Consider the following 21,749-nt stretch of genomic DNA (forward strand, 5'->3'; position numbering starts at 1 on the left):
TCATAATCCCTATACTACAAATAAGGAAACTGAAATTCAGAAAGATTAAGTAATATCCCCAATCTCCATGGCTAGATGATGGCAAATCTAGGAGTCCTATGTTCTTGAACTTGACATTCAAGGAGTAAGCAGTTAATTAAGAAGCAGTAATTCCGGAGGCTTTTGCTACAAAATGACAGATTAATAACATTTCTACTTTATTTCCTTCAATAAAACCCTCCAAAAAATAGTAAAAAAGAGTAAAGGACAAAAGAAAAAACTCCATCTTTAATGAAACTAAGAAATGGTCATAATCTCAAACCACAACATACGTAGAATTTCTGTCAGAAAAGTAGTGCTCATCAATCCTGTTTGCAAAAATATACTTAACACAGAAATCCAGAACCCAAACACTAAGTTAAATAAAGAGGAAAAAAATGGAGAGGCCATGGTATGAAAAGAGTTGGGATCAAATATTGATTCCATTAATATTTGGAATTTAAAATGAAAAATGGTAGGAATTATGGAACAGAAGGCAAATGTGATGAACACTGACAATGTAAAAATTGTGATAGAGGTGTGAGTGAGTAGGAGAATGGGAGGAAGTTTAAGAATGTCTTCGTAAGGGGCGCCTGGGTGGCTCAGTAAGCCTCTGCTTTCGGCTCAGGTCATGATCTCAGGGTCCCAGGATAGAGCCCTGCATGGGGCTCTCTGCTCAGCAGGGAGACTGCTTCCCCCTCTCTCTCTGCCTGCCTCTCTGTCTACTTGTGATCTCTCTCTCTCTCTCTGTCAAATAAATAAATGAAATATTAAAAAAAAAAAAGAATTCTCCATGGAGAATGTCTCTCCATGGAAAGACACCAAGTCCATGAGTGGATGTCTACTCATATTATTAATTTTAGAAAGTTAAAGAGAAGCATAAAAACAAAGAATATAAACCTTCAACATTACCAAAAGGGGAAAAAATACAAACTGAATTAAACCTAGAATTTCATAACCTTAAAGAGTATAAACAATACTTCCAGAGCACCAGATAGTAATAATGTGAATAGATGGTAAGAAAAATTACCTGATGATGAGTAAGGCAAAGCTAAGACCAGCATGGTAACATAGATTTCTAGATGTACTAGCCACCACAACTAGTCAAATGAAAGAAATGAAAAGAAGTGACAAAATTATCCACGTTTGCTAATAATATGGTTATTCATCTGGAAAACCCAAGAAGATAAATTGAAACCCTATTAGAAACAATAAGAGAATTCAGTGAGGTTCTGATTACAAAATCAATAAAATCAATTGCTTTCCTGTATAGAAAGGTAACGAGGTATAAAATAAAACAAAAGGAAAATCTCAGTCATTTGTAGCTCTATGACCTAAAACATTTAGGCATATTATTCAGCCTTATAAAAGAAAGAGATCCCAATATTTGCAGCTACATAAATGAACCTACAGGCTATTATGCTAAGTGAAAGTAGCCACACACATACAGGAAAAAAACTGCATGATCTCACTTATATCTGGAATCTTCAAAAGTCAAATACATTGAAGCAGAGAGTAGAACAGTGGTTATCCAGGGTGGAGAGGTGGGGGAAATTAGGTAGATACTGGTCAAAGGGTACAGAGTTGCAGTTATATAGGATGAGTTAGTCTACAGATTGGATGTGCAGCATGGTGACTATGATTAATACTGTATTACATACTGGAAATTTGCTAAAGGAGTAGATTTGTGGTACTCTCATACACAAAATACAGTAACTACGTGAGGAGACGATACGTTAATTAGCTTGGCTATAATAATCATTTCACTGTGTGTGCATATATATATGTATATATTTATCAAGTCATCAGTGTTGTACACCTTAAATATATAAATTTTTATTGAAAATAAAATTTAAGGGCACCTGGGTGGCTCAGTTAGTTAAGCATCTGCCTTAGCTCAGGTCATGATTGCGGGGTCCTGGGATCAAGCCCCAGGTTGGGCTCCTCGCTAAGCAGGAAGCCTGTTTCTCCCTCTCCCTCTGCCTGACACTCCCCCTGCTTGTACTTTCTCCATCTCTGTCAAATAAAATCTTAAAAAAAAGAAAATTTAAAAAAATATAGGCATAAATATCATAAGAAATGCCCAGCACTTATATTAACTTGAAACTATAAATGTTTACTGAGGTTCTTAAAATTAACTTTTTTAAAAAAAAAGTTTATTTATTAATTTGAGAGAGAGAGAGAGAGTGAGAGAGAACATGAGAGGGGAGAAGGTCAGAGGGAGAAGGAGATTCCCCCTGGAGCTGGGAGCCTGATCTGGGACTCGATCCTGGGACTCGATCCTGGGACTCGATCCTGGGACTCAATCCTGGGACTCCAGAATCATGACCTGAGCTGAAGGCAGTCGCTTAACCAATTGAGCCACCCAGGCGCCCTTAAAATTAGCTTTAAACAAGTACAAACATACATCAAATTGTTGGGTAAGGAGCTTCAACATTCAAAATTATTGATGCTGTTTAAATTAATATGTTATAGGCAATTCTAGCAAAAACTAACATAATTTTAGATACAACTTGACAAAATGATTCTAAAGTTCATCTGGATAAGAAGATAATTAGAACGGCAAGGAATCCTCTGAAAAAGAAGAGAAAAGAAGAGGCGCCAGGGTTACTATGCAACATTGTATAAAGCAACAATAATCATAACTGATTCTGGGACATGAACTGACTGATGAACAGAGGAGAGAGTCCAGCTAGGTCCAAACACTTCTGGAATTTAGCGTGTGGTAAAGTAGCATCTTTAATAGCAGAGACAATAGATTATTCAATGTATATGCAATGAAGTATTATTCCACCAGCAAAATGAAAGAAATCTTGCCATCTGTGACAACATAGATGAATCTAGAGGACATTATGCTAAGTGAAATAAGCTAGGCAGAGAGAGACAAATATTGTATGATCTCACTTATATGTGGAATCTAAAAAAAAAAAAAAAAAAAAAAAAGTTGACCTCATAGAAATAGAGAGGAGATTGGTAGTCGTCAGATGCTAGGGGGTGAGGGAAATGAGATGTTGGTCAAAGGGTACAAACTTCCAGTTATAAGAGGAATAAGTTTTAGGGATATAATGTACAGCACAGTGACTAGAGTTAACAATACTATATTGTGTACTTGAAAGTGGCTAAGAGGAAATCTTAAATATTCTCACCACAACAAAAAATTATACAAGATGATTATAATATGAGATGTAATTCAATGACTAATCATATGAGAGATGAAGGATGTGTTAACTAACTATACTGTGTGAACCATTTCACAATATATTTGTGCATCAAATCATGGCATTCTACATCTCACACCTATGCAGTGTCAAATGTCAATTACATCTCAGTATCGGGAAAAAATAAATGATATTGGGGCACCAGGTTAGCTGTCTTTGTACATAGTTGTAAATTTTATTTCCTACTTCCCTCCTTACTCTGAGGTGTATAGCAGATAGATCAAATATCTAAATGGAAAAAAGCAAAAATAGACCAGATGGAAACATAGGAAAATCTATGTGTACACTTGGAGACAAGACCTTTCCCACATGAAAAAAAAAAAAAAATCTGTAAGTGAAAAAAGAAAAGAATGGTAATTTGATTATTTCAGTCTTAAAAATTTCTACGTGACAAAGATATTACAATAGTCTAAAGAAAATGGCATATTTGGAAAAAAAAAGATTTTATTTTATTTTATTTATTTGAGAGAGAGCCAAACATGAGTGGGGGGAGGGGCAAAGGGAGAGGGAGAAGCTTACTGCCCGCTGAGCTCAAAGCTGTGGTCATGACCTGAGCCAAACGCTTAAGTGACCGGGCCATCCAGGTGCCCAGGAAAGAAAGATGTCTAACATCCAGGCCAGATAAAGACACCGATTTTCTTAATCTTTGAAATAGCTCATATACATGAGTAAATAAGAAAGAGATAATCAACCTGATAATAATAACCAAAAGGAGGGAATGAAACAGATCACATAAAGAGAAATGTTAACAAATGTATGTAGTCACCGATAATTTAAGCAATACCAAATATTGTTTTTAAACTATCAGATTGGACAAGATAAAAAGTAGTTTTGAGAGGATACAATAGGAAAGGGCTCACCCTTGAGAAGCAAGCACTCATAGGCTGTTAACAGAGATGCAAATTGAGTATTTTGGAGGACAAATTGGCATTTTTAGAATTGTAAGTGTACATAACTTTTGACTCAGTGATTTGTCCTTTAGGCATTACTATACAGATAAATTTGCACATGTGATCAACTACATATATAAAACTATGTCTGTTGCAACATCCTTGCTAGAAGGGAAAATATGTCAAAATTTTCAATGTCTTATCACTTATATCGGTAACAAAATATTACATAGCTATTTATAATATTCAGGAAACATATAAGAAAGATGCCTAACATATACTGTGAAGTGAAAGAGAAAAGTTGCAGAAGAGTTGAACTTCCTATCTGTATACATTATTTCTGGACAATTTCCACAAAAAAACTTAGCGGTTATTTCTGGTACTAGGATTAGCATTTCTGCTGGGGAGAAGGAAGTAGACTACTTATGCTATTTTATACATCTTAAGGCAATTTGATTATTTTTCCATCACCATTTCTTTTATAACAAAAGTAGCTTGTATTTTATTAAGTATCTATTGAAGTTCCATTAGTTACAAATCTTATTTGTAGACATTATTGACTGTTCTAAGGATGCTTCTGTAGTCAGAGCCTTCATGAAGTAGAAATTCCAATAATATTCAGTGAGAACCTACTCTAGGCTGTTGGTATATACTGAGGAAATATAAAATTGCTCATGGGAAAAAAGAAAACTAGAATTAGGTTTTTTCCTGAACATGTAACTCTATTTTGATCATTTGGGTTACCCTTTGGTAATCCCACTGTTTAAAAAAACAAGAACAAAAAAGACAGAGTCCAGCCTTGAGAATTCCCTGAGCAGATAAAACCAGTTTGCTCGTACACACAAACCTTAATTCAACTTCTTCTGTAAGACTGAGTTGAACCGGGTCATTTCTTGCTTATGCCTCTGGAAATCATAAGCAAAACTTAAACTGTTTCTCAAGGTTAATGTGAGATAACCACTGACTAATTCCCTATCAAAATTCTAATTTAATTTTCTAATATTATAAATTTAATTATAAATTAATTTTCTAATATTATAACCAATCACTGTGAAGAATAAACAGTCACCGCCTTCTCACTATATAAACTGCTTTATAACAACCCCCCCCTGAGTGTTATTCCATGTTTTGGCTTGAGTGCTCCTGGTTGGGAAACTGTCTTTTCGGTTTGTACACAAGAAACTTTTACTAAGTACTATTTGAGTGATTCATTCATCTTACTTCTGTGATTTATAAACTTTTTTTTTAAGATTTTATTTATTTATTTGACCGACAGAGATCTCTGCTGAGCAGAGAGCCTGATGGGGGGCTCGCCATGACCTGAGCCGAAGGCAGAGGCTTTAGCCCATTGAGCCACGCAGGCGCCCCTGATTTATAAACTTTTGACAACAATTTATCTTAGCATGCTAGGCATTCCTAACAAGAACATAATGCATAGTTATTTACAAAAGAGATATCTTAGGTACAAATAATCATGATTAAAACTGCAAGTAAATTAACTATAAGATCCATGAGAAGGCATCTAAGCATTTCTGTTCCAGGATTACACATACAAGGCATATCCTTAAGAAAATAATCATGTCCCTTGATCTATTTTAAAACCTGTAAAATATACTTCCATCACAGCAACAGTGCACTGTAACGGAGAGTCCTATAACTCTAACTGCCAACGGGGCACAGATCATCCAAAATTTCCAAATCCCCCTCCTGGCTTTCTAGAATCTTCAGAATCACGCTCCCTTTACTCTCTTGATCTTCCTCTGATGCCTTTCCATTGCTCCACTGAAGTCCAAAGTCTCCAAGCCTTTCGTGGACGTGACTGCTGCGTCTATGCTAGATTCCTTTGCACCCCAGCTCACCCCCCCGCCCCACGCCTTATAAAAACAGAGCCGGAGAGCGGAACAGCATAGCACACCGCAGTTAAGAGTATGAACTATGGAATATGGAATCACTTTCTAGTTTCTTGACTTTGGGTAAGTTACTTAACCCATGTGTGCTTCATTTTCCCCACTTCATGGAGTTATTAGGAGAAGTAAATGAATTAAATTAAATTCGAAGAGTAATAGCTCGTTTGTAAAGTGCTTAGAACAATTCCCCTGGCACATAGCAGGCATTATGTAAGAGCCTGTTAAATCAATAAATAAGTGCTACAAGGCTCAGCATAGACATTACTATCACCAGGAAATTTTCCTCACTTTTCCTTCCACAAACTGGGTTAAGTGCCTCTCCTTTTGGTTACCTCCTCCCTGTGTTCTGGCTTGTCACTGCACTACACTTTAATTGTCAATTGTTTTTAGGGCTCCCCTACTGAAATGAGGCACAGTGATGATGTTCCTCATTTGGTCAATGCAAGCTTCTTTAAGGCAGGAACTTTGTCTTTTTTTTTTTTTTTTCTGCTGCCAAATCCCCAGTGTATACAACCGCACCCAGTGCAGATGTACATGACCAAAAAAAAAAAAAAAAAAAAAAAAATTGAATGAATTTTATGTGTTTGAACTGCTAGGGCTCTCATTCCAGTGGTAATAAAACTCATGATAGTAGTAATCACAGTACACTTGCCATGGACTGAGGGCTAAGCATGTGGCAGAAAGTGTTAAGTACTCTATGTACAGAATTTAAATTAATTCTTGTGACAGTCCAGTGATGGAGAGCTGGTATCATCCTGACATTACAAACACCTAGTAAGTCACAGCTTGAAACCCTGGCATTCTGACTCCAGAGTCTGCACTCTTTTTTCTAAAAAAATTTTTATAAACATATAATGTATTATTAGCCCCAGGGGTACAGGTCTGTGAATCGCCAGGTTTACACACTTCACAGCACTCACCATAGCACATACCCTCCCCAATGTCCATAATCCCACCCCCTTCTCCCAACCCCCCTCCCCCCAGCAACCCTCAGTTTGTTTTGTGAGATTAAGAGTCTCTTATGGTTTGTCTCCCTCCTGATCCCATCTTGTTTCATTTATTCTTTTCCTACCCCCCAAGCCCCCCATGTTGCATCTCCATTTCCTCATATCAGGGAGATCATATGATAATTGTCTTTCTCTGATTGACTTATTTCGCTAAGCATAACACCCTCTGGTTGCATCCACATCATCGCAAATGGCAAGATTTCATTTCTTTTGATGGCTGCAAAGTACTCCATTGTATATCTATACCACATCTTCTTGATCCATTCATCTGTTGATGGACATCTGGGCTCTTTCCATAGTTTGGCTATTGTGGACATTGCGCTATAAACATTCGGGTGCACGTGCCCCTTCAGATCCAGAGTCCGCACTCTTAACAAAACTGACATAATGTTGTTGAGGGCATTCACAAAACTGACAAAATGTTGTTGAAGGCATTCACTCATTTCAGAGTGGTCCTGGCGAATGCATTTCTCTTTTTGCATTTTTGAGGTTCTGTGCTTTAAGAGCTGTATGCTTCCCAAATCAGTTGATGTTCTGGAATCCTTCCACAAATGTACATTTCACTCTATAGCTTTGTCCTTCTTAAACCGGCATGCATTTTTGCCAACTTTTCAAAGCATCTCTTACAAAAGTGTTTTTTTTAAGCTACAGTTATATTGGTAGATTTGGGCTTATTATTTTGTAGAGCACTTTCTGGACCTAAATTATGACAATCGAGACCACATGGTATGCAGTCTACGACTTCATAACTGTATAGTAGCTGAAAATTCTACAGCACATTTATTTGGGGGCAACCAAAATTTCATTATGTAATCCATCTCTTCCCAATCTTCACTATCTTGCTGTCCCTGAGAAGATTTTATTATAGGTTCCTCACTGGCTCACAGGTGCATCACCTTCTAATTTACATGACTTACTGTAAATGTATATGCCCTAGGATATAATTCATTTTACTTCTGGCTTGTTTTTGCTGGAGTCCACACAAGATTGTTTTTCTTTGGAGAGTAAGCCCTTTTCAGATATGCTTACCTGAGCAAAATGCCTAATGACAAAGAAGCTAAGCCAAGCAGCAAAAAAACACAGAGTTCTAGCCTTTTAATGTTTATCTTTTGTCAAGTTGTATTATGTTGATTAATTTATGAAGCTGAACCCCTTTAAAATTCTTAGACTTTTCAGTGTTAGCACCCTTAGCTACAAAGGCAGGAATTCCAATTTGATAGCTTCTGGAACGTGTCATCATGATTATACTGAGACCAGATGTCTAGCGTCAAATCATGCCACTACACTTGGTTCTTTGAGCTTTTGGTCAGGAAAGCAAAATATAAATCTAACACTTAAATAAATGTCATGTTCAATGTGCCAGAAAACCTCCAAGATCAAATTGGAGAGCAGATGTTGGCAATAGGTCTTCTACCAGCCACACACGGTACTGATATGACTTGATACTGATACCAATGTTCAAAACAAGTCCATGTTGGTCTCCAATAATGCTTTTCATGTGAATCCCTGTGCAAATACGAACAGGACTGAACCTCTTAGAGTATTAGAAAGGCTAACTATAGAGAGTTCTCTAATGTGTAACAGTGTCTACCTTATTTTAGAATAACCAAATACCCTAACTGTCCTTGTCTCTTGTGTCTAACTAGGAGAGACAGAGATATTTGCAAGTGATCAAGAAAAGGGAAGCTTTCATGGAAATCAATTACTACTCATTAATAAAAATGATTCTGAACAAAAGGACAAATAGTCAAAGATTTGTCCTTTTGGTATAGACGTGTAGACTAAATTAGAAGTAGGTTAAGTAGAAACTTCTGAGTATTTCAATAAAACTAAATGTATGCACATATCTATATAGATAAGGCCCAAGTATTCTGAAGATAAAAACTCACAGTGCACAAAATCAATAAAGAACACATTATTTCCTCAAAATTACCTTTCTTCAGACATTGTAAAGCACTGTTAAGTCAGACGTCAGACTCATTAGAGAGATGGCCAGTCTGAATTGATGAAATGCCTTCAGTATTTAGAATTCACTTTATCTATATAAATTTTATTGCTCTAAACTAATTTCAATAATATCAGTAAAGTATAGTCTAATAGAATGTTTAATGAGCTTTATTTTAATTAATAGATAAGGATGATTTGTAACTGACTCATTGTTTGTATTCAAGTTGATTTTGCTAATGTCCTTGGAAGCATTTGTTTCTCTAAGCAGTTTACTATCCTTCAACATTTTTCATTAACATTTTGAATAGTTGTGCCAAACCTTTTATGCACAGATAGCACAAAACGGGAGTTAAGTCCACAATTCTTTAAGTTATCTTAAGATTCGATAATTAAGATTTGAGTGACTTACTGAAAAATTCTTCGGGGGTGCCTGTATGACTTAGTTGGTTAAGCGTCTGACTCTTGATTTTGGGTCAGGTCGTGATCTCGGGGTCCTGAGATCAAACCCCTGAGTCAGTGCGGTGTCTGCTTCTCCCCCTCCCCCCCCTCTTCCCCTCCCCCTGCTTGTTCACTCTCTCTCTCTCTCTCTCATTCTCTCTCAAATAAATAAATAAATCTTTAATCAACTGAGCCACCCAGGTGTCCTAATAAATAAATCTTTAAAAAAAAGGAAACTTCTTCATAATGCATTGATTACATGCAAGTCAAAACTTCAGAAGTATTGAAAAAAATTAAAAAAAACTAGAAATCTAGCAGAATTCTATTTTACTCTCTCCAGACAGTACCAAAATAATTGGTCGATTAGATCAAATTAGGATCGTTTGTTAAAACAAAACAAAACAAACAGAAACCCCTTAGGTTGTTTAATAGAACTGACTAGTCTTTTTTTTGGTTTCTTAAAATATATATTTATTTGAACCAACAGCTTTTTATTTTTAAGAGGAATAATATGGTTCTCTTCAGAGAGGTGTTTTGAGTGCTGAAATTACGCATCAGTCTTCAAGAAACTACTGAGATCATTCTATGTTAAGGATAAAATTTTTGAGACCTTCTCCCTGCTTACAGGTTGCTAGCAACAGAATGATAATATTACATATACACACATATTATTACATTATATGTATACTTACATAGATACTATATATAGATACATATATGCTTATATATATACACATAGAAACTATTATGGATGTGTGTGTATATATATATATACACCTAGTATATATATATATATATATATATATATATATATATACACCTAGTATGTATATATATATATATATATATATACACACAAAAAAATGTAACTATGTATGTATAGATAGCTGGATAGATAGATACAGGGTAGGTTTCATTTATTTATTTTCTCTTCATACTTTCAACTAAACTAACATGGTTTGAGAGTCTGCTGTGCCTGGTTCTAAAGTTTAAACATGCAGATCATTTTGTTCAGTAACAAATTAACATGGAATATCAGCAATTTGTGATAATAAAAGTCTCTCATTCAGGCAAAGGACTACGCAGGTCAGATGGCTGTCCTTCATATTGTGACTATGCCATTTGGAACAAGTAGTCCCTAAGGTTTCCAAGACAGGGGCACAGTGGATTGGAGTACTGTGCAGGATGTTTTTAACAGGTTAAGTCACTTCTGTTGACATGCTACAGTTCAGAATTGTGTCATAGGGACCCTAGCATTACTTCAAGGAGGCTAGTGAGTGCTGTTTTCATTTGCACTCAGGAAGGGGAAATTATGATGAACACAGAACAATTTCTCTACCACACTATCTTATTTTAGGTTCTCCTGAATGTACAGCTGAAGACAGAGATCCAAGTATAGGTAGTTTATTTGGCAATTAGTTCTAGGACCAGGAGTAAGGGGGCAGAGAGAGGAAGTCAGGTTAGGAGGAAAACCCAATATGCTTCCTAAACCCTAACCCTAACTATCACTGTTGGCAAGAGGGGCTCAATTGTGTTGGGGTCTCCTGGAAAGTGCACAGAATTCCTTTCAGAATTGTCCACCTAACAGAGGCAAGATAACATATTTATTGGTTTTTGTCTCTCACAGGTTAAGTATTGTACTTGGGAATAATAATCTCTCATCTCTTATATGTGGAAAGAATATGCTTATCTCCTTACCACTGGGGAAGGCCTTGGGAAGAAAGCAGAAAGACAACACGGCAAGCTCTTGAGGTAGGATGTTGCTAGCACGAGATGACTCTGGGTTCACATGAAAGTTTCCACTGCCAATGCAGGTGAAATCAGATGTGTTCTGAACGTGTGACATGGAGAATCAGAGGCATCTGCCCCATATAAAAGCTATACTTTAACAAAAATAAAGGAAACTATCTTTTCTTCAAAGATGTCCCAGGTAGGAGCTATGGTCTGGAATCACCTGGATAATTTTTTTTAATACTGCATTTAACTTTCCCATGAGAACCCAGTAGGGGTTGTATCTTTGGACTATGAAATTGAATGGAAAGTAAAATCGGGAGGTGAACATTTGCTCAAGCAATGTAATCACTGTAGACAACTTATCCAGGCGACCCAGACCAAGTTCCCTCTGCCTTTCCAGAAGTTTCCATGCCAGAATGCTTATTTGTTATTAAAAATGAGGTTGGGGAAGACCTATAGAAATTCCCCACAGTCCTTCTTTTTTATAGGCACCCTATATTTTCCTTCCATATTTTCAGATTTGAAGTTGAGAGGAACAATTAATCATACAAAAAGGCAAGGTACTCAAATCCAGCAAACATAATGTATGGTTCTCTTTGTGGTTTTAATGAATGCATCCTTAGCGGACCTTTCAAAGTGCATATTCAGGGTGGTTCCGTGATAGTGCAGTCATACTCTCTTTTCTCTCTTCTTGTCATAGATTCTGGTTAGTACATTCTAGTTTGTTTATGGTTGATACTTTCAAAGAAACATGATTTATTGACTCCAGTGAGCCTGCTGAATATTCACATTAGCCTTACTCTATATGTATTTCCATTTAAATGTCTGTAAAGTAAAAGCTACCTCTTCACCATTTTGGCTATGAATTTTTGAAAAAGAAATTTATAAGCTAGTGGTATATTTAAAAAAAAAAACTCTCCTGAATTTTATCTAATTAGAAAACCTCCCAACTTTTGCTCTTTTTTTGTTCTTTAAGGCCTGTATCCTCATCATAGCCCTTGTCATACTGTAATTTTGTTTTCTTATTTGTTTCTTCATTGTACTTGGAGCTCTCTAACCTAATGGCTCTTAGTAGGGTCTTAGTAACATTCGTTCAATGAGCAAATGTTTAAATAATGTATGATTTGAATACCTGGATTGTGTTAATTTCTTATTTAGACTACTATGCTTCTTTTGGGATGCTGGCCATGAATAAATGCATACTGAATCCCAAAAAGGACCGGAGAAGTATAAAGACAGTTAACAAAGCATACAAGTGATATCTGCATGAGAAGATACAAATATAATCCAGCAAACTGTGGACTGAAATTGGACTTTGTGGATGTTCATTTTATAGATGAGGGACTTGTGGACCAAAGGAAAATTATTTCTCAGGGTCATCTAACTATTTAGTGGCAGAATTAGGTTTTCAGTCATAATCCACTATACATTATGAAAGAGAGAAGCTAAAAGGGGCTATGGAAATAATTTAAGGGATGTGGTTCAAAGATAAATGTTATTTAGACTAAGATAGGTTGGGGATTGATCATTCCTAAGGGGTCAGTGGTGACTCCTATCTCACCAAAAATAGTTAGAAAAGGATGAAGGTATTGAATAGAATAAAGGAGCTGGGAAAGAAGGAGAGAGGAAAAGTGGACCAATCACTGTATTTTTAAGATTCACAATTTAACATTTCCTGAAATAAGGGTATATATTGTAATTGAAAGGATCTATGTAGGTCTTAAGCCTGGCCATTTACTTTTTGACTGAATTATGTCACTCCCTCCTTGACCCCTCCCACCCAACAGAAAGATGATCCATCTATGAAGTTCATATTTCATCTATGAACTGATGAAATTTATATGTGTTTGCGCTGAGATGAAGTCATTCTGTAGCACTGCTTAAGTATTTATTTTTCTGAAAGGGCTCTTTTTATTAAATACTTCTCCATTCTATTATTTCCAGCTAGTGGAAATCCATCATGAGTATTTAAATCTCAAAGATGAGCTAGATTCTAAATCTGCACCTCATGTTTCTCAGCTGAGTCTCTTCTTCAAATTATATATGCATTTTCTGTATCTGTATTCCGATTCATTTTTCACACTTTCACAGTCTGGGATGGGAACCATACATTTGGTAGTTCTTGACCTATTTTTAAATTTCGTCAATTTTTTTCAACTTTTGCCTTTGCCCGGGAGGAACAACCACTTTAGATTGAATGGCATTACAATTATTTTTGTAAACTGAATCCAAATTGGGTCGCAGTACTATTTTTGTGTCTAATCAACTTAAAAGCATTTTTTCCACTATCTCTGCTTTATGGGTTTCTTTCTAGATATGTTTGCTCTTATCCTAAGGACCTTGCTAGCTGTAATTCTGGGATATAGATAACTGTACAGTGTCATGATCAACAACTATTTCGAGCTTGTTCTTGAATAAAATCTTTCAAAACATTTGCTCTCATGTTTCCAGCCCTCTGTGGCCTCAAACTATCATGCTGAAATGGCTTCCAACCATTATAGTTTACTAATGTTAAGTGATTTTACTTTCCACCATCCAAATCACTAGTGTTCCATAAGACTGAAGAGATCATCCAATTTAATATCCTTATATCATGAATAAGAAAACTGATGCCCAAAGAAATTAAACAATTTTTCCAAAATCATACAGCTCAACAGAAGCTTAGCCTAAATTAGAACTCAAGGCTCTTGACTTTTGTCACAAGGCTCTTTCCACCCTACCACAGTATATTTATTTATAGGACTAATGTCTAGTTCATAGGTCTTATTTTAAATTCCAAAATATTTATAATATTCTGATTATTTTAAACGTGGACTTGAGTTTTTGTGAAAATAAAGATAACATAATCTACTCTTATCCTTATTATTATCATATCAAATTATATCTACTGCCAATATAAGATGTCTGCATTTCTGTGCATAGTAGGAAGCACGTTGACATAGCACTTTAATTTGAATTAATGGTAACACTTAGAAAGGCCAGAGAAAATAGTATAATGTATTTTTATACTTTATAAAGCTGTATAGTTATAGTCATGTTGTCTTATGAATGTTTTGAAAAAGTAATTAAATAGGTGGCTCTGGGTAAGACATTAGAACCATAGAACCAAGGTGACAAAGTCAGTGATGCAGATCCAAAAGCAAACAAACACAACAAACAACAAACAACAAACTCAAACAAACCCACCAAAACAAAAAACAAACCTAAAAAAACCCCAGCCCACAGTAAAAGTACTTATAATGATATTTGAAGGCATTCAACAACAGGGTAGGGTAAAAAAATCTATGGCTATAGAACAGAGAAACCTCATTTTCAAAGAAAATATGTAACCAGATACAAAAGTGAGAATGGTTATGTACTATGGGTGCTAAAGAAACCCTCTGTTTCTAAGTGCTTGTGTTCTAAGAGAATGATACATCCTAAAGTAAAGCAAAGCATTAACTCATAGCTCCTGTGTAGTCCAGCTAATACATTTAAAATCTACATGTAATTCTTGAGATGAATGCAAAGGCAAAGTCAATTGAGTTGAGTAAAAACTGCTCAGAAAAGCTATGGTAGGAGTGCCCAGGTGGCTCAGTCAGTTAAGCGTTTGGCTCTTGATTTTGGCTCAGGGCATGATCTCAAGGTTGTGAGATTGAGCCCCATGTTGGGCTCAATGCTGGGTGTGGAGCCTCCTTAGGATTCTCTCTCCCTCTCCTTCTGCCCTTCTGCCCCCTGCACCCATACACACCCCCTACTATCTCTCTTAAAAAATGAAAACAAAAGAAAGCAATAGTATATTTTTTGACACATTAAGTTGCCATTCTGCCAACAAATTACAAATTTGCAGTCGGCTTTGAAATCATTAAGGAGTGGTTCTATCATGTGGCAATAAGCAGAGATTTGCACAGAAGAGTTATAGGAAGTCCATACCTCTGATTTTGTTATTTCAATTTAAGAATAGCTGTACATATTCAAAAAGAAGAATTGGAAAAATTATCAATAAAATAAATGATTAGAGCACCCATCCTTCTATTATGTGGATGGGTCATCACAGAAAATACTCCAAGGGGAAGGGAAGCTAAATTTCTGAGATGATTTCTTGAATTGCCCTAGTCATTTTTCATGTGTAAGCACAGTACCTTGCATTTTATATTAAAAAAACTTTTTTGGCCATTTGTTGATATTACTGATGAATTATGGCTTCTCTTCATGGTCATTACTCAAATCTGAGAGCATATGTTTTAAAGTCAAAGGAAGACAAACTTGTAAACTAAAACAAAATACTTTCAGGAAGGGAATTAGTGTTAAAAAGTATAATCAATAGACTGGAATTATCTGGGGAGCTTCTAAAAAAATGCAGATTCCCCGAGCTCACCACAGACCCTCTTGTTTTGGGGTACAGGGTTATGTATTTGTAACCAGCTGCCCAGATGATTCTGATGCACCTAGGCTAGCCAGAACCAGTGATTTTGGGGAACAGTTAGCTGTTAAGGTTCTCTAGGACATTTCTAATATATTCCATAGTCTGAGATCATGCTTTTTACCTGAATTCTTTTCTGGATCTATTTATAAGTTGTAGGGAGAGAACCATTCCCATTAAAATTCCTGATCAGAGAAGTACCCATCTGGTATTTTCATAGCAGCACAACGGGACAAATGGGTACTTTAAGATCTGTGCAAACTTTTATCTGGTTCTACACCTGAAACTAATATTGTACTGTATATTAACTAGCTGAAATTTAAATAAAAAATTGGGCAATAATCTTCTATCTGGTAGAAGGCCTATTACCCTGAAACTTCTATTTGGAGGATGTTTCAGAAATTGCTGGTTGGGTATAGACTCATTGCTTTCTGTTAGAACTAAATAAATGTATTTTCCTGTTTGTCATAAATGTTACTGCTCACCAAAAAACCCACACTAATATTAATGGAATTTCTGCACAACTAATCTGATACAGTTATTAAGATGACTAAATTAACAAAATTAACTATGCACAGAATATCAATTACTCGGATTTTTAGGCAATCATTACTGAAGAAAGCTACAAATCCTGAAACCAATCGTGAAGCTCTGTCTGGGGAAGTATCAAATTTTAAATGACAAAAGGGTTATTTTTGTTTTTCACATCTTGATGTGTGATTATCTAACTTGCTTGAATTTGTGGTATATTTGAACCATTTGCTACTTTACCAAAGTAGACATAAACGTTTTGCAGTGATGTGATGGTGAATGGAAATAACCACATGTCAAGAAGAAAAAATAAATATGATTTGTACCATTTAGCAATTTTTTGTGGCATTTTTAGCTACCGTAGCTAATTTCAAACCACCAAACTGATGTCACTATCTGAAGAGTTGGGAAGAATTGTACACAGTTGGCTCTCACAAACTGGTGTGACCTGGTTTCAGCACACTATTGGCTGTGTGTTTTATCTCTGTAGCTACCAAATGGTAAGGAAGTCATAATTCCATCTTACCTTCTTATTCCATCACACCCAGAATCACTGCTAGAAACTGGAGGAGAAGCAGAGAAGAGACAAGTGTTCCTGCTCTCAAACAGCTCTCAGCCTTTATGGAGAAAACAGAAAAGGAGAAAGATAATTATTCTGCACTAAGTGCTGGAAAGGGAATGAACACCACATAGGGGCCTCCAATCCTATTTGGGGATTTGGAGAAGGCTTCCCTGAGGTGGTGACATAAATCTGTGGATCACACGTTGATAAGCCTCACGTGGAGTATTTTGTTGGGAGTAGGAGAAGAGCGGAGTCTGGAGAGGTAGCCGGAGGAACTTGAATACCATGATTAGGAGCTTGGACATTACACCTATTTTTAATGGAGGACCATTGAAGGGTTGGAGATTACTGGATCCAGGGCAAATAATGCTTTGGTGAGATGGGGATGAGCTGAGGGTAGATACAGACACTGGGAAAAATTCAAGGAGCTCATACATTCCTCATGTAGAGAGAGCTGTAAGCAATAAGGCTTTAATAAAGGTATGAGCCTGGCTGTGGATTGTTTTCTGATTTCCTTTCATGTATTCATAACTAGTTTTTAAGTTTCCAGAGTCAAATGTGAAGGTTTAGAATGTTACAAATTACACAGATGTCTCCAGTCATTTGGTGGTATGGAGGAGCAAACTTTGCCAGTATTTTATTGAATGTTTCCATTTCCACCTGGGGTTTGAGTTCATGTAGCTATATCTCCCACCTGATAACTTAAAACAGATAATAATAAAAGGAAAAGAAATTCCTCTTTCAGTCATTTTTCAATTATAAATACATGAGAAATCAACATGAACATGTAAATGTATTTTAAAATTTATTATATCACTTATTACTATATAGAAATGCTGGATATCTCTAACTTTATCTAACATTGACCAATTATTTACATTAACATTAACAAATTGGTAATTAGCATTATCAATTATTTATGTACCATACATTTATGTCTCGAGTAGTAAAAGAATGTTCATCGTCATTAGCCATCAGGGAGATTCTAATCAAAACCACTGAGATACCACCATATACCAGTTAGAATGGCCAAAATCAACAAGACAGGACAGTGTTGGAGAGGATGTGGAGAAAGGGGAACCCTCTTACACTGTTGGTGAGAATGCAAGTTGGTGCAGCCACTTTGGAAAACAATGTGGAGATTCCTTGAAAAATTAAAAATAGAGCTTTCCTATGACCCTGCAGTTGCACTACTGGGTATTTACCCCAAAGACACTGATGTAGAGAAAAGAAGGGCCATCTATACTCCAATTTTCATAGCAGCAATGGCCACAGTCACCAAACTGTGGAAAGGGCCATCTATACTCCAATTTTCATAGCAGCAATGGCCACAGTCACCAAACTGTGGAAAGAACCAAGATGCCCTTCAACGGACGAATGGACAAAGAAGATATGGTCCATATATACAATATATATATACAATGGAATATTATTCAGCCATCAGAAAGGATGCATACCCGGGCGCCTGGGTGGCTCAGTGGGTTAAGCCACTGCCTTCGGCTCGGGTCATGATCTCAGGGTCCTGGGATCGAGTCCCGCATCGGGCTCTTGGCTCAGCAGGGAAGCCTGTTTCCTCCTCTCTCTCTCTCTGCCTGCCTCTCTTCCTACTTGTGATCTCTCTCTGTCAAATAAATAAATAAAATCTTTAAAAAAAAAAAAAAAAGAAAGGATGCATACCCAACTTTTGTTGGACTGGAAGAGATTATGCTGAGTGAAATAAGTCAAGCAGAGAGAGTCAATTATATGGTTTCACTTACTTGTGGAGAATGAGGAATAACATGGAAGATATTGGGAGATGGAGAGGAGAAGGGAGTTGGGGAAAATTGGAGGGGGAGATAAACCATGAGAGACTGTGGACTCTGAGAAACAAACGGTGGGTTTTCGGGGGGGGGCGGGGTGTTGGGTGAGCCTGCTGGTGGGTATTAAGGAGGGCACATATTGCATGGAGCACTGGGTGTGGTGCATACAATGAATTCTCGAACACTGAAAAGAAATAATAAAAAAAAAAAGACTAGTCAAAGATCTTGAATACAGATCTTTCTCGGCTTACAGTGTCTCAATAAGTGTACTCTAAGTTAAAAATATGAGGTCAATAATGCATTTAATACACCTAACCTACCAAACATCATAGCTTAGTCTAGCCTACCTTAAATGTGGTCAGAACACATACGTGAGCCCATGGTGGGGCAAAATTATCTAACACAAAGCCTATTTGATAACACAGTGTTTTCTAGCTCATGTAATTGATTGAATATTGTACTGAAAATGAAAAGCAGAAGGGCTGTGTGGGTGCAGAGGGTTTGAAGTGTTTCAGTTGTTGACCCTTGTGACTGTGTGGCTGATTGAAAGCTGCAGTTTGCTGCCACTGCTCAACTTCACAAGACAGGATCAGACTGCATATTGCTAGCCAAAATTGAACCACTGTAATTTGGGGACTATCTGCACTCAGAAATGTTCTAATTATGAAAGAGTAGTTGTGTATTTTAATAAGGGAAATCAATTGCAGTGGTTTATAATATACACATGTATATTATAGAGAAAATGACCTTCGATTTGATTGTTCTCTAGGATTTGTGACATTGTGTTATACTCTTGAATCAACTTCTCATAATGAAGCCCTATATTATCAACACAGGTTATTTCTTAAGTCTAAAACTCAGTAAAATAACATTTTCTTTGGAAAGGATTGGAAGAATTGGATTTATTTATCACAACACATAATGTGCCCACTTTAGTATTAAATATACTGAAAATAATTCACCCAATTTACTGGCATTAACAAATAAGCTATAAAACACTGCTGTGTAAAAAAATATACAGAGGATGGAGACATAGTTGGTGATATGACTGAAATTTTCTTGCTGTTATAGCCTTTGCCCCATATTGCACAAGTGATGTTTTAAATCTAACCTCAAATAATGGTTAAAAGAAGAGAAGGTAGTTAATATGCGTAGGTGAATGTATGCTCTGTCTGTGGTTAGAAGCCTTTATTTAAAATTAAAAAAGTGGGGTGCATGGCTGATACAGTTGGTAAAGCATATGACTCTTGATCTTGGGGTTGTGAGTTTGACCTCTATGTTCGGTGTAGAGATTGCTTAAAAAATAAAATATTTGGGAAGCCTGTGTGACTCAGTCGATTAAGCATCTGCCTTTGGCTCAGGTCATGATCCCAGGGTCCTGGAATTGAGTCCCACATCAGGCTCCCTGTTCAGTGGGGAGCTTGCTTCTCCCTCTCTGCCTGCCTCTCTGCCTATTTGTGATCTCTCTCTCTCTCTGAAAAATAAATAAATAAATAAAATCTTTTAAAAAATAAAATATTTTCAAAAAATGAAATAGTGTAATATGCACTATGCTGTAGTAGGAATGTTAAAAATCTCAGTGATGTAACACAAGAAGGCCTTATATTTTTTCTCACTCCACCTCTCCCACACAAATCGACAGTGAGATGGGGGTATGGTAGGTTCACAGATTCATGGATGCTCTACCTTGTGATGCTACCATTTCAGCTGGGGGCTTCTAGAGCACCAATGTCAAGAAAGAGAAAACATGGAGACTTTCACCTAATCTTAACTGTTTCAGAGGGAAGTGACACATAATCATTTCTACTCATATTTCATTGGCTAGACTTAATCACATGCTCCCACCCAGCTGCAAAGGAGAGGGGATCTAGATGTTTGTGAATGCTGTAATACTGACCATAAAGAATAAAGGGCTAATTATTAAATATATGGAATCAGGGCAGGAAAATTTCAAGCATTCCAGTAGAATTTGTCTTTCAGATTCTATGGTCTTTAGCTCCGAGAGTCATGGCTTATATGATTTTGTATCTTTAGTGGCTATGACGATGCCTGACACATAGGCATTCAAAAATTTTTTGAATGCCTGATTTTCCCAGAATCTATAGAAGAGTGAATTTGAGTTGTTTGAATTGGAAGTGATATCTGCACCCAAACAGCAAAAAATTCTCGATTTATTAGGCAGATAAAAAGATATAACCAGTTAATAATAATAAGTCAATTGATACACAACAGTTTGGTGTCAAGTTAATCTACAAGTTCAACATAATAAACTGTTTTTTTTTTTTTACTTCCTGGTTTTAACTGTTTCTTTACTGAAGTAGCCAATCAAGAAAAGCTGTCAACATCCCTCTTACACCTACCATAAATTCCATCTCCCATGCCACTAAGGTAGCTAAACCTCAATCTGTGATGTTTTGGAATCCACAGAAACAGAACTTGAGAGCTGGAAGGCACCTTAGAAAGTATTTGGTCTCAGAATGTTAACTGGTAGAGCACCACTCCCCAATCCTCTGCCCATGGTAGATATTTTGTTATATATTTATATGGGCTTGTAAGTGAGCTCAGGGCCATGCAGATAATTTGCTATATGCACTATGGGCTTATGCTATAAGGTACTGTGCTATAAACTTTACACGAATTGTCTCATGCATTCCACAGTACTCTGTAAGGCAGGTAATATTATTTTCATTTTATAGGTGGGGGAACAGAGGCTTAGACAGTTTAAGTATAATGCTAATGGTTACACAGTTGGTGAGTGGGTCCAGGAAATTTTGATTCCAAATCCAGTACTCTCCCTCACTGCTCTTAGTCATTGTGAAATAATGCAGTGACAACAGAGTGCAGTGACACTATTGAACCAGGACACTTAGAATCTTTCTGAACATAGTGACCCAAGCAACCATTTCCAATCCATGCTGATCATCAAGGTAATTGAAACTTATCTTCCTTCTTCATCAACTGCCTTTATTCACATGAGAAACCCGAGGTCCAGAGGGAAGATACTGTCCAAGGCAACCCTCAGGGAGCTAGCATCATAAGCAGAACTCTGTAATCTGGACCAAGAATCCCAGGCTCATATATGGGGATGTCTAGTGAGATCTCTGTTCCAGCAAGGGTGGTAGCTCAGAAATCAGGGTCACTTCAGTCTCATTTGCCAGTGGACGCACCAGAGGGCCCAGTCTCAGGGCATGGAGTATTGGAGCATTTCTAGAAGACCCAGTGAACCCTTCCTCAGTGTTTTTCCATTAAGCATATAGTCAGACAAATTATGTGTGCCAAGGGTAATGCAGAATTTC

The 21,749-nt window shown here is 36.7% G+C and overlaps 1 long non-coding RNA gene across 1 annotated transcript in view; it reads right to left on the minus strand.

Moving 5' to 3' along the window:
• Positions 1 to 21,749, minus strand: part of LOC131821623 (uncharacterized) — a 212,148-nt gene that overhangs the window by 45,898 nt on the left and 144,501 nt on the right. Inside the window, exon 3 of the long non-coding RNA XR_009349952.1 lies at positions 16,619 to 16,709. This is a non-coding gene — a long non-coding RNA (uncharacterized LOC131821623). The remainder of the gene's footprint in view (positions 1 to 16,618; positions 16,710 to 21,749) is intronic.

The sequence above is a fragment of the Mustela lutreola genome, chromosome X (assembly GCF_030435805.1).
Source record: "Mustela lutreola isolate mMusLut2 chromosome X, mMusLut2.pri, whole genome shotgun sequence".
NCBI lineage: Eukaryota > Metazoa > Chordata > Mammalia > Carnivora > Mustelidae > Mustela > Mustela lutreola.